Source organism: Phyllobates terribilis, unplaced genomic scaffold, assembly GCF_046119375.1.
Source record: "Phyllobates terribilis strain yellow unplaced genomic scaffold, ASM4611937v1 Scaffold_116__1_contigs__length_5312468, whole genome shotgun sequence".
In the NCBI taxonomy this organism is placed as follows: domain Eukaryota; kingdom Metazoa; phylum Chordata; class Amphibia; order Anura; family Dendrobatidae; genus Phyllobates; species Phyllobates terribilis.
The window spans coordinates 2,196,869-2,204,687 of record NW_027362876.1 but is presented as its reverse complement, the minus strand read 5'-3'; positions in this window follow the sequence as shown (position 1 = coordinate 2,204,687).

Sequence of the window (7,819 nt, the reverse complement as noted above, 5' to 3'; positions counted from 1 at the left end):
TGGGGGCATTATACAATGTAGTGACCACCTCTTTAAGATAAGTCATCAATGTTTGATCAATTGGGGTGCTCTTTAGCGGAGCTGCACTGCAGAGCTCTGTGGAGGGAATAGTGGCTGCGGCTGCGTACTACACATCTGCCCCCTAATGATTTGAATGGGGGGCCGATATGTAGTACTCCGTCAACAGAGCTCGGCACCTGAGCATTTCTGGCCACCGTTGACACAGGAACAGCTACAGCACGCACTATCAATCAGACATTGATGATCAAGTATAGGCCTTCAATAAAGTCTTGGACAGCCCCTTTAAAGTCTCCAAATGAGATTCTGAAGTTTTGTTTCATTGGCAGTCTATATGGAAACAGTATAAAGTTACAGAAGATCGGACCGATGGTATACCATAGCACAAAACATTAGTCTTTAAGGGATTATTCAGCCATAGACATTGGGTCATGGTTTTAATCATGTGACGAAAATCACATTGTTTTCCTGTAAATTGCTGTGGTCACAGGCCAAACAGTTTATGCTTGCGTCCTTTTTTTCGAACTTTTCTCGGCCAGGTGGCAAGAACCTTACATGTGATAGTCATGCCTAACATAACTAGGAGGTAGGGAATTAATACCCAATGTCAGATCCTGGATGACCACCATTAGTCTACCAGCAACTTACACAGAAGCAAAGCACATTCAGATCTTTCACACAGTGGACCGAAACCCGAAAACCATGTAAGTGTCCATATTTCCAGTACAGGGCACCTTTGTCAATGACAAACCTTAAATATACAAATATATTGGGACAGGATTCATGCTCCACGGACATGTGGTTTGAAATCATGAAAGGAAACAAAATGCATTATAAGGTTGGCTCTTAAAAAAAGATAACTGTTTCTGAATATTCCCGGAGGCTGCAGACACGCACTTAAGGCGTAGAGCCAATAAACCATGAACGAGCGCTCATAGGAATCATTTCAACATACGATTATTGGCCCATCTAACCAGGACCACAATCGGCAGACAAACCAGGAAAGCACCGTTTCATTGGGTGCGATACATTTTATGCATTCATTAAAATTCTTAACGGCAGCACATTACTCAGTGTAAACAGGAGACGTGCTGCTGATAACAGGATACCAGATTATTAGCGATCATTGTGTCCCCGCCATTGTTTCGTCAACCTGTGTATGCACTTTTCCAATTGTCAGTCGTTCAATTGCCTGGATCAGACCGACTATATAGGACATTAGTATCTGGTCTCCGCTGCACAAACTACCACTGATACATGTGAACAAAGTCGATATGTTTTTTTTTCCCCCAGTATATCCCTCCCAGCTTACATCACTCCCTATAAATAAATAGAAGCACTAATATAATAGCAAGTGGTTAATAAGACCTCTAAGCAGTCAGGAACACTGCTTCATCTGAATCGGGATCCTTCCCACTGTCCTCGCTGGGTAACGAGTCTCCACCACTCGGAGACCGGCAGCTCAAGTCCTCCACCCCAGATTCCTGGTCACTGTTAGCCGACAGGTCGGGGTCCGAGCTCTTCAAATGGTCCTGGGTTAGGATCAGGGCCGAGTCCTCCTCACCTTGGGATGGACTACGAGAGGGAAACAGCTTCAGGTTGGTGCTGTAATCTTGGGGCGTATTAGCCGGAGAGTGTTTGGTGATGCATATCTGGAAGTTGTGGATTTTTGGCTGGTCATTGAGATTCTTGTAGGTTTCATTTGACTCTCGAGTTTCCAGTTTTGTTAATCTCTAAAGGAAAAATTGTTAGACAAGAGCAAAAGTTACATTGGGTTAGGGCATGTTAATGTAACCTCTACATGCAAGTCGATCAGCAGTGGTTTAATGGTCTGTTTAGTAAGGCCGGCCGCACTTATGTTATCGTCAGCACATTTCTCGTTTACACAGGACAATGTGCTGCTAATGATAATTTTTAAACTTGCTCAAAAATTATCACACCAATGAATGTTTTGCCCCTCCATTGGATGTTTGATGGCCTGTTTAGGCAGCCAACAGTTGTTAATGAGGGAACGCTCCCTAACCCAATTATTGGCCTGCCTAAATGAACCTTTACTTGAAAACTTTATACCAATGAACAAACTTCTCTGGTGCCATAAGAAAGCCATAACGCCACAGTGCTCAGGCATTACTGACATTGAAAAGACACAAGGTAGAGACCCTGGTTACAGTGATGTGTCACTTAATGGTCTGATTGCTGTAGTTTTTATAAAATCACTATTTTATCAGCAAGCAGATTATCATTGAGGACTAGTAAACCTGCTGCCAGGTAGTCCTACATATTCATAAGCTCTGTACAACCCCGCCCCCATCACTGATTGGCAGCTTTCTGCAAATGTAATATACACAAAGTGGCCAATCAGTGGTGTGGGCGGGGTTATACAGAGCTCAGCAGTCAGAGAACTGCCAATCAGTGATGTGGGCGGGGTCTGCTGCAGATAACACAGTAATTTTATCAAAATGACAGCAGGTAGCCCAGTAAGTGACAGATTGTTGGAATCAGGGCCTCTGCCCCTATATGGCGCTGCACTCAGATGGGTAGCAAAAACCTGGTAACAGATTCCCTTTAATGGTGCTCTCTTCCAGTTATTGTGTTGGAGAACACCAAAGACGTAGGGCATCGGCTAAAAATGATTGCCTCTTTTTATCTTGTGCAGGGTTTCTATATATAATCATTTAAAATTGTTTCTGAGTCACCATTAAAAGCTGAATTGGTTTACACTGAAACCTAAGCGGAGGTATAAACATCAAAAACATATAGGCCAGGAAGCTGGATTTTCAGTATTTCTACCACACCTTCTCCATGAACTCCATTTCCTCCTCCAGCTGCTGCGTCTCTTCTTTTACTGCCTGTAGAAAATCAGTGACTGACTGGCGAGGGTGCATTCCTTTCTCAAATCGGTTACAGAGGCCCCTCCAAAACCTTCCATGGTGAAAAATAAGTTTTAAGAGTTAGTATATGCACAAGTACAGAAGATTATCATCGAGCAATTCTCATGATATATGTTCTTAAGACGTGCTAGCTCATGGTACACACATGAAGGGCTAGCTCACAATGCTGTATATTCTCCCATGCCAGAGAATTGGGCCGATTATGCTAATGACACTCTGCTTTAACTCTGAGTGTGATCCAATTTTCTCGCATGGAAGAATTGCAGCACAGGTGTGGAGAAGATGGAGGACTTAATTTTTCCATCTTCTCCATTGTCTCTGTGCACGTACATCAGACTGCACTTGGATAACATAGTATATTATTGGTCCGAGTGCTATCCGATAAAACATCACATAGCACTAGCACTCGGCCGTGTTACGTGGCAATGTGAGCGAGTCCTAATGAGTCCCTCAGTGGCTGATCTATGGCTGGTGACTTCAGATCAGTGAAAATATGTGGTGGCAAGTTGGGCCTCATTACTCGGACAGCACACTGACACATCCTATCCTTACACTATTCACATGTCCGTTCTGTTATTTTGCTGACTGATGGTCTGTATATAAACAGAGACATCCCCTACATTGACCTTATTTGCGGACATCCAAGTTGCATCCTACTGCTATTCTTCATTTTCACTGACTGGGTACTTGAAGAAGCTTGGGAAACCTCTGTCACGTTGTTTTTGCATATGGCAAAACCATTGATAAAAACGGACATGTGGACTAAATATGCCCGAAAATTGGATCTAACACACTTGCAAAACTGGTCTGTTTTGTACAGGCAAACAAAAAAAAAACAGCTTTTGCCTGGATTCACACGTGTGTTTTGCGGTCTGAGTATGCTTCAATGCAAAGACTGGCTTCAGGTCTCCTGACCCAAACTCGACTTTATATTATGCGTTTATATAGAAAGTTCCCGATCAGGGACATCCGCATGCCCTATTAAAGGGGTTGTACCAAGTATATAAGTAATCCCCTATCAACAGGATTTAGGAATTGATCGCTAGGGGTCAGTTCCACAGAGAATGAATGGAGTAGAGATGTACATGCTCCACCTCTGCTCTGTTCAAAGCTTGCTCTACAGAACCTCCTGGGGATTGTTGGGGGTCCCAGCAGTCTGACCCCCAAAGATCAATACTTTATCGCAGTCTAAATATGTGCAAAATGAATCACCGTGTCACAAGCTGTCATAGATGTCAGTAAATCTGTCTAAAGTGAATTGATTTGTGCCAGGCAGAAGATAGAACTGACGAGTGAGCTCTGACGCAACCCCTAAATGTAGACCATGGTTACAAGTGGGAAGAGTGTTGGGCCTTGGATTTCACCACTGAAGGACACATTGGGCTCATGATACGTCACCCCGCTTCTTTCACCTGTAAAGTTAGGGTTGATGTTTCTATATATGAATGATAAGTATATGGTGTGTTAGAGTTCTGCTGCTTTATTCAGTGCAGAGGAGGAATCAGAATAACCTCTTACCTGAAGTGGCATGGAGTGGTGTGTGGTCTCAGAGTTCCTTGGGTCTGACTGTGATCTGCTCTGTACAGAGGGTTCATGTAATCCCACCGCTGCTTCCACAGGTAAGACCAGAGGGAGTAGGTCCTCTCCTGAATTCTGGAAGATGATGATTGCATCACTGATATATTGAGATTATGAGAGCTGCAAGTATACCCGTCACCACTGCAACCTGCACTAACACTAAGGGCTCATTCAGACGTACATTTTTTGTGTACGAGTCCTATTTGTGTTATTTCCAGATAGCACTTGTACCTAGAAGAGTGAATGGGGCCATTCACATATCTATGATTGTTTGAGAGACGGAAAATCGTGGCAAAATGTACGATAGTTATCTGAGTGTCAGGTCAAAATTAACAATGCACATCCATGGGTCAGTGAAAAAAAAAAAATCGGCCAACAATTAATTGCCATCTGAGCGCTGTCCAGTTTTCCAGGTCTGTTTGATGGAAAAAGATGAAGAAACTGAAGCTCAGACCAAACTCTAATGATAAAAACTGACACTGACCAAACTGGTGAAACTGTGCCTGATTCTCTTATATGAATGAGCCACAAGTTCTATAGCTTTCAGTGTTTCTTTGCATAGTAGCTGTGTAGCTTCATAGTCAAAATTGGAAAATCCGGTTCCAAAAAGTAGATGGAAAGATGCACTGAACTGCTTGGCCCCACCACGGTGCACCGAGCGCCTGTACTTGATTTGAACAGTCCTTCTGTACTGACAGTCCCTTTACAGCAGTGTTCCCCAACTCCAGTCCTCAGGACCCACCAACAGATCATGTTTTCAGGATTTCCTTAGTATTGCACAGGTGATGGAATTATTGCCTGTGCAGGTGATGCAATTATCAGCTGTGCAATACTAAGGAAATCCTGAAAACATGGCCTGTTGGTGGGTCCTGAGGACTGGAGTTGAGAACCACTGCTGTAAAGGGTTAGGAGATAACTTTCTGAATGCTGGAGGTCTGACCGATGGGACTTTTAGCGATGCTGAGAATGGGGCTCTTCAGTGATCAGCAGAAGGCCTCATTCACATGTCCAGGTTTAAACAGGTATGTGAAAAAATGGTATCAGTGTGTCCATTTTTACCATCATTGTGTTATCAGTGTTCTTCTCGTATGGATAAATATGTTATAAAGTTTCTCCTATGCTTTGTAATGTTAAAGAAGTTGTCCAGTACTTTATATTACCCCCCCCCCCCCCAATGTATCCCCCCGGGGCCCCTAAGACTTTTTGCAATTAGCTTGCGTTGCTGATAATGCCTGTGAGCTTCACTATCGGTGGCCGCTCACAGGCATCACGTGACCCCACGCTGATGTCACGACAAGTGAGGCGTGACTCAGCGCTGGGGTCCCTACGGTGGCTGCTGGGTTGTGGGCAGGGTTACACCTCCTCCCCACGCGTCACACCCAGCATCCACCGCGCTTTCCCAATGAATGGGGAGAGGCAGAGCGTGCGGTGGATGCCGGGTGTGATGTGGGGGGGGGGGGGGGTAACCCCGCCCACAGTCTGGCATCCACCTGGAACGCGGAAGACAGAGACCCCCGGCTGCTGCCAGCGACATCGGCGGATGTCAAAGCCGGCTGCAGCCGGGGGTCACGTGATGCCTGTGAGCGGCCAGTGATAGCGCCACTCACAGGCATTATCTGCAACGGAAGGTAATTACAAAAATCCTTAGGGGCCCCGGGGAGACACATTGGGGGGGGGGTAATATAAAGTACTGGACAACCCCTTTAATCTCGGACAGCACCATGATGCCATCCGTGGGCTGTCTATGTTTTTCATGGACCCATAGACTTGTATAGGTCTTTTTCATCTGTGATATTGGAAGAAAAAACAGACATGTCTCCGTGAGTTTTGCACAGACACATAGTCCATGAAAATACACAGGCATGTGAATAGCATTAGCATTAACACGTACATGTGGATACGGATGTCTGAATGAGGCCTCAATGAGAGCTTGATATTTTAAGAATATCTCTTTAAAGCCATGATCCTCTAGTTACAAGGATGTATCTCATGTCCTTGGCTACTGACGTGCAGGTTAGGAAATTTTGTGACTGGGAAAGAAGATCTACAAGATTTCAACATTACTCAGGACAGAGAATATCTTCAAGAAGTATCTTCTAGTGGACCATTGGTTACATCAGGAACTGTGCAATTCTTAAATCCATGTACCCATCTTATTTTATTATTGGCATTTTGATTTCACCATTCTTATGTTTCTCTGTACAGTGGCACTGCCAGCGATGCCAGCGACCCGGATGGGCAGGAAAAAACTGAAATGGTTTAGGTTCACATACCCATTCAGTCTCCGGATATGTGGGAGTCCCTAAGGTCTGACACCCCCACCAATCCTGAAGTGATGGCATATCTTACCAATATGCCATCACTTTATACATTTTTCTCCTGCACAGTTATTGAAAATTTTTTGCCAAGGTTCAACCTTCACAGTTTATAAGTGATTGCAGTTATCCAGACTGTGGGGCACCGTGTGATCAGATCAGCATCAGGGACACGTCAACCATCCATATTCTATTTCTGTTACAAGCCTATAGTGACCATACACAGAGCACATATTCTCTCACATCAGTTCCTTCCTCTCCTTCTCACAGTTGCACAGAAAGTTTCCATACTGACAGGGGTATATATGGTGTTGTATGTGGACCAAGAATCTCTCATTAAATTCAAACGCACAGGGAAACTGCTCCATGAGCTGCCAGACACATTCCAGGAACTGGTCTATCACTGGGGACACCTCCTTGGGATCCCCATCTAAATTTCCATACCTTAAAAAAAAATATATATATATGCTGAAGCAATGCAATTGGGGTGTATGCATGCAACATCTTTTTCAGGTGGACTGCGCTCCCAAAACCGCCTGAGACTGGGAATGGCACAGAAAAACTACAGTAAGTATATTATATTAGAATGTATGGTGTTTTTTTTTTGTCTCTTTTGCCGAGAGGAGGAGAGCTGATGGAAGATTTGGAAAGTGACACAGCTAAACTCAGCTGTGCTGACCCTAGCCCCACACTGACTGCTGGGCCCATATCTGAAATGTGTTGATTGATGGGATTTGAATAATACAGTTGATATTCTAATCATGCAGGAGGTTAGACCAGGAGATCCGGGCTTTCATTATAACCCACACACTGAGAAACCTGCTGTAAGATATGGTGTGGACGTGTTCTTTTTCTAGCATCTTGCTGCCTGTTTATAATTGGACAGCATCGTACAAGGAGAAGTACATGCCCCACAGTGAAAGCTCTCTGATAACACCCACTTGGATGTAACGAAAATTAACTCATTAGGTGACAAACACTTTGATTGTTAATATCCCTGCAACAGAGATGCAAAAT